This window comes from Podarcis filfolensis, assembly GCF_964270895.1.
Source record: "Podarcis filfolensis genome assembly, chromosome: 18".
Lineage (NCBI taxonomy): Eukaryota > Metazoa > Chordata > Lepidosauria > Squamata > Lacertidae > Podarcis > Podarcis filfolensis.
In genome coordinates, this window is record NC_139622.1 from 12,423,506 (window position 1) to 12,430,183 (window position 6,678).

The following is a 6,678-nucleotide window of genomic DNA, read 5'->3' on the forward strand; positions in this document are numbered from 1 at the left end:
AAACCTCTCCCTTCTGAAGGAAATCAGCCCTGAGTGCTCACTGGAAGGACAGATCCTGAAGCTGAGGCTCCAAGACTTTGGCCACCTCATGAGAAGAGAAGACTCCCTGGAAAAGACCCTGATGTTGGGAAAGATGGAGGGCACAAGGAGAAGGGGACGACGGAGGACGAGATGGTGGGACAGTGTTCTCGAAGCTACCAGCATGAGTTTGACCAAACTGCGGGAGGCAGTGGAAGACAGGAGGGCCTGGCTCTGGTCCAGGGGGTCAAGAAGAGTCGGACACGACTAAATGACTAAACAACAACATTTTCATGGGAGAAACATTGGAGGGGATGGAACAGGACGTCCCTATTTTCACGGGATAAATGCTGGGGTGGATCGGAAGTTCCTGGAGAGTGGTGGGGGGTGTCAACTTGAATAAAAATAAGCCCCGCCTCGCATAATCGATAACATGAGGTATCAGGCACACGCTATTTGAATGGCAATGCGCATCCATGTTTTATTGGACGGGCGAGGTCCCTAGGATTTGGCTCCTCTGGGGACCCCCTCCCCAGTTCAGATTGGACAGTGGACTGGCTGACTGCTTGGCAAGGAGGAGGCGGGGGGGTCGCCTCAGGTCCCAGCATGCCTGCAAGAATTTAAAGCGACCCAGATATTTGCCACCTAGCAAGGGAAATTGTGCAAGCCCCCAGGCAGGGCCGATCTGCTGACACAAGCTGTTGAGCAACTTTTTGCGCTTGACAACAAAAGGTTGGACTTTGGAATTGGCAGCTGACACGGAAGGGAGAGAGATAAGGCTTCAGTTTTCGTTTGGGAGTTTGCATGTCACAAAAACCAAAAGCACCCCAGATCCTCAGCTCTTCAAACTGGGCATGGGCGTAGCGGGGGGTGGGCAGGGGGAAAGATCACGAATATTATTGAAAAGCGTTTAAATATATTTGAGTACTCATGTCCTCTTCTTTACAGGGTTTCCCAAGAAACTTTGGTTTCCTAACAGAAAAGCACATTTCCTAAAAAAGCTTCTTATAGGAATTCTAAGGTCTTATATAGAATAAACGTTCATAAATGTACAAGGCAAACACATACATAAGTATATCAACCACGTGTCTGAAATAGTACAGGAGAGCAATCCTGAAGCCATTTGGACTCTCCCAAATTGACCTCAAATATTTCTCTGCAAGGAGGAAGGAAATGGGAAAAGCTTTCCAATTGTCTTTGGACTGTAGGGGCTTACGAATCTCTCTAAATACAGTCTGGCAAGTATCTGTTCAGCTGATATCATTATGTGTAAGAGATTTGGGAACTAAGGCTCTGTCTCCAAGTTTATGGCCAGGCTACCCAGAAAAGGTAATCAGATAAGGCAGGCATGTCCAACAGGTAGATCATGAGCTACTGGTAGATCGCAGGGGATGTCCCAGGTATGAAGTTCAGTGGGTAGATCAAAGCCGGTCTTTTGATACTGTGAGTAGATCGCAGTCACTTGAGAGTTGGACGGGCCTGAGATAAGGCATTATCAGGGACTACAGTTCTAAGATTGTAGAATTCCTGTAGCAATGGCCGCGCCCCCAGTCCCTCCCAATTCTTGGGGTTCTGAACGCAGCAAGGGTTAGCATCATTGTAATAAAAAAATTAAGGTCTTATATACATATAATATGGTGCTGGAGGAGACTCTGGAGAGTCCCATGGACTGCAAGAAGATTCAGCCTCTCCATTCTGAAGGAAATCAGCCCTGAGTGCTCACTGGAAGGACAGATCCTGAAGCTGACGCTCCAATACTTTGGCCACCTCATGAGAAGAGAAGACTCCCTGGAAAAGACCCTAATGTTGGGAAAGATGGAGGGCACAAGGAGAAGGGGACGACAGAGGACCAGATGGTGGGACAGTGTTCATGAGTTTGACCAAACTGCGGGAGGTAGTGGAAGACAGGAGGGCCTGGTGTGCTCTGGTCCAGGGGGTCACGAAGAGGCGGACACGACTAAACAACAACAGATATAAGAGCTTGCACACCTTTGTTCTGGGTTCCTTCTCCCTCCTGCGTGTGGGGAGTGAGGACCCTGTTGCAACAGATCAATAAAGATCAGGCTTACGAGCTGCTTGGCTTCTCAATATTCTCAGCTTGGCCTCTGTTATTTTCTCCTACCAATAGGGAACCCACTTAAGGACTCTATATGGGCTCTTGGGTACCCCATAAGGGGAAAAGGGCAGATTTTGTTTACGACATCATCTTGAGGATTCTGAACCAGTGGGACAAGTTTTCCGGTGACCTCAATGTCATCATCAGCACCTGAACCAGGTTGCAGGAGCTGCAACTAAGTGAGGGGCCCCCGCTGGGTTCATGGGTGGGGCTTTTTCTTTCCACCCCCTCACCCAGCTGCTAGGCAGGAAAACAGGAGCCAGGGTGGAGTCGGAGAGCTGGAAGGAGGAGAGACAAACCTGCCTCCTTTGCCTCAGATCCAAAGCTCTGACTAATGCAGAAGCGAGATTTGCTGAGCTGTTGATGTTGCGAGTATCTCCATCCCATGCACAGGTGAGTCTTACCTGCCGAAACGAAACCATGCACCCTAAAGCAGGGGTCAGTAGCCTTTTTCAGCCGTGGGCCGGTCCACCGTCCCTCAGACCTTGTGGGGGGCCAGACTATATTTTGAAAAAATAAATAAATGAACGGATTCCTATGCCCCACAAATAACCCAGAGATGCATTTTAAATAAAAGGACACATTCTACTCATGTAAAAACACACTGATTCACGGACTGTCTGCAGGCCAGATTGAGAAGGCGATTGGGCCGGATCCGGCCCCCGGGCCTTAGGTTGCCTACCCCTGTCCCAAAGTAATAACCACCGGTGGTTCTCTGACTTTTCCCCCTGGGATGAAAGCTTGCTTGCACCGCACCAAAATTTCAGTCGATAAGAAATATTATTACAGCGGTCCCTTGGTTCTCAAACGCCTTGGTACTCAAACAACTTGGAGCCCAAACACTGCAAACCTGGAAGGAAGTGTTCCAGTTGGCGAACTTTTTTTGGAAGCCGAACGTGATCCGTTTTGAGTGTTACGCTTCTGATTTGAGTGTTACACCGAGGTCTGTTTGTGCTATTTATTTTGTATTTTTGAGGCTTTTTCGGTTCATTTGTTTCTGTGACCGTGCGGAACCCAGTTCAGCTACTGATCGATTGATTGTGTGACTGTGGAAATGGATAAAAGCCCCCCATCCAAACAATGACTATCACCAGTGCAGGTGAAGAAGAAAAAAGTTTGGTTTAATTTTTATCATCTACAATACTGCCTCATTTATTTTATAGTACGGCACATTGTTTATTGCTTTCATTTTATGGATCGGTGGTCTCGTTAGATAGTAAAATCCATGTTCAACTGCTGTCTTAGGTGTTGTTTTTAAAACTCTGGAGCGGATTAATCCATTTTGCATTCCTTTCAATGGGAAAGCACCCCTTGGTTTTGGAACGCTTTGGTTTTGGAACGGATTCAGTTTGAGAACCAAGGGACCACTGTATTATCAAAACCTGCAGGCTTTTGGCTGTTTGCAAGGAGCACGTCGAGCGAAAGCCATTGAAATCGCTCCGGGCGACAGATGCTCCCCCAAATTCAGCTGAAAATGCAACTTTTATTTGCTCCCCTCCCTGGTTTGAAGGAGGTTCTATTATTTTTATTTTTTATTATTTTGTTATTTTTATTTTTTATTATTTTGAAATCCCTGCTGCAGATGGTTCAAAGGCAGCCAGCCTTAGCCACCTTCAAAAAACAGGAACTGCCACCCCCTTGTGCCCAGATTAAGACCCACGTGTCTCACTTCTCTTTTCCGGAAAAAAGCCTCCCTCTTTCTCTTCCCCCTTCTCAAGAGATATGTTCCTTAAAACGCTGGTTCTAAGAAAACGCAAAAAAACCCAAAATGTCTTGCCCTTATATCCCTTTAATTTTCTGCCAGGAAAATTCTGCCAACAGGTCCAGTCTGTTCCAGATCTCCCTCTGGCAAGGGATTGAAAGATCACAGCTGGGAGGGATCCCTGGGGGTCATCCAGCCCAACCCCGCCAACGCAAGTGTCGCTGCTCAAGTTCAGTCGAGTGTTGGGCCGGGACTCGGGTTCGAATCCTCGCGCTCGGCCAACAAGCACCTTGGGGGTCCCTCCTTCAGCCCAACCTCCCTCCACGCAGGGTCGCTGTGGGGATTCGACGGGGACCCGGGTTCGAATTCCTGCTTGGCGAGGAAGCGTGGGCCAGCCGCTCCCTCCTGGCAATGTTGCCGTGAGGCTAAAAACGGAGATAAGGGGAGAGCCACGCAAGACGCCTTGAGAACCTTGCAGGAGAGAAAGTGGCAAATAAATGTGAAAAAGCCACAATAAACCTGCTCCAGTGACCCACGGAGATTTGCAGCGTTTTAAAATGAATGTACCCCCTTCAAGTTGAATTTTAAGTCTATTTAAGCTTAGTTAGTAATAATAATAATAATAATAATAATAATAATAGTAATAAAATTTATTTATACCCCGCCCTCCCCGGCCAGAGCCAGGCTCAGGGCGGCTAACACCAGTAAAATTACAGTAAAAACATAATAGGAAAAGAAAAAAACCCCAGTTAAAATGCAATTTAAAATGCTGCCTCATTTTAAGAGCAGGCCATAAATCAAGACCATAAGGGGAGGGAAACATAAGGGTCAGACTGAGTCCAAACCAAAGGCCAGGCGGAACAGCTCTGTCTTGCAGGCCCTGCAAGAGACCCTTAAACTCACGGTCAAGGGTTCGAGTCCCGTTTTGGGCAACAGGGGGCTGGACTAGATGGCCATTGGGGGGTCCCTTCCAGCTCTTAATTCTGCAATTCATTACAAAACTATGTTTCTTCCGCCTCGCCTTCACGCACGAGGAGACCGAGTCAGAGGGACAGAAATAACCGCGACGCCCCGAAGCCACGTTTTGCATGAACACCTTTTATTTTATTTTTAAAGTACCGTACAAAACTTTGCTTTTAAATAATTCTCCCCTCCCTCCCCCTTTGTTAATCTATGTATCTTACAGTAACAAATCTCGGACACAAATACACGACGGTTTTTGGGGGAACTTTCTCGTTTGCTTGAAACTTTGGTCGGGGGCAGGAATAATTAAGAAAAGACCCACTTCAACATCCAAAATTGATGATGGGGGGTAGCAGGAAATGAGGGTTTGGGGTGCGTCAAAATGTTATATTGCATATCTGTGTATAACCTAGAAAGGGGAAACGGTTTTTTGCAACTGGGGGCACTTTCGTAAACGACTCCTTTGCACAATCGAGATGCACACTTGGGTTATAACTTTTTGACTTTCTCCCCAAAATACTGATTTCCTGTAGCCTAAAGGGATGAACTTTTGCTTGGAAACACTGAAAAGGCGACTAATTCTTCCCCAAAAACGGTCACCCCAAAAGGAAAGGTTGCTACTCATAAGTACCCGCACTTTTAAAAACTTCATGGAACAGTTTTGAACTTTTCCCAGCTGCCCAGAACTTCCTGAAACGGCCGAGAACGTTCTGAAAGAATCCAAAAATCGGTCTATATATTTAAAAAGTGCAATTCAAGGGGCTGTGGGAACTCGATGGCGTTTGCGGCAGAAAACAAAGAAAAGCCTCCACTTCGATTTATTCAAAGCAATAAGGGGTGTGCAATTTGCAAAACAATGCACTAGTATTAGAAAGTTTGCAAGCTCCAAAAGATGAAAATTAAATTAAATTTGCAAGCTCAATTTTTCCTGTATACTGTGCATACGTTACAAAATGCATTATACGGTCCCCTAGGCAAAAATCGATTTATTGATTTTGAGAAGCGACCTTTCCCCCCAAAGATTTGGAAATGGCAAGACAGTTCATTTTTAGGCAAAAGTTCGTCCGGCTGAGCTGCGAGGTTGTCAAAAAGTTATAACCCTAGCTCTCTCTCTCTCACACACACACATTTGGTAGGGTGCAAAAATATGGATTTTATTTGGGGGGGGGAGAGGAAGAGAGCATTTCTTGGGGGTGAGGCGATCCCAAGGGGTTTCCTGCTAGGAAGACAAAAAGGAACCGGTCCTGGGTTCGAATCATGGACCTGAACAAGGTCTGTCGCACGCACAAACACAACACGTGTTACGCAAGGAGAAGGGAGGTTTGTAGTGTTCAAATGGCTCTTTTTTGGGGGGAGGAAAAAAGGATTTTGCAAGACCACCCGCTCCAGGCTTTGGGGTGCAGAGAGCAGGCACACTTGGGGGGGTCAAAGGGGAACCCCAATTTTGGGAAGGGGAGAGATTGGCTTGTTCCTGTCACCCCCATTATCTGCCCCTCTTAGCTTGGTGGGGGGGGCAAGAAATGGCTTTACGCGTAAAGAGGAGAAAGGGGGGGCTCCGAGGACCCCAAGAAGGCCCCAGACTTTTTCCTGGCACAGGAAAAGGAAGCCTCACGGGGGACGCAAAACCTGCGCCCATTTTACAGCCGTGGCAAACCGAGGCAGAGACACGGAAGCGAGTGGGAATTTTTTTTTTTTTGGGGGGGGGGGTTAGGATGTATTTCCCTGCCCAGCAGTTGGTAAAATAACTTGAGAGATAGGAGATGGCTGCAATAGGGTTTTGTTTTCCTTTCTCTTTTTTTTGCATATTTAAGAAGAAACGAAACATAATTCTGCATAGGAGACCCAACGCTGTTTGGCTGGGGGGGAGGCGAGTGCGGAG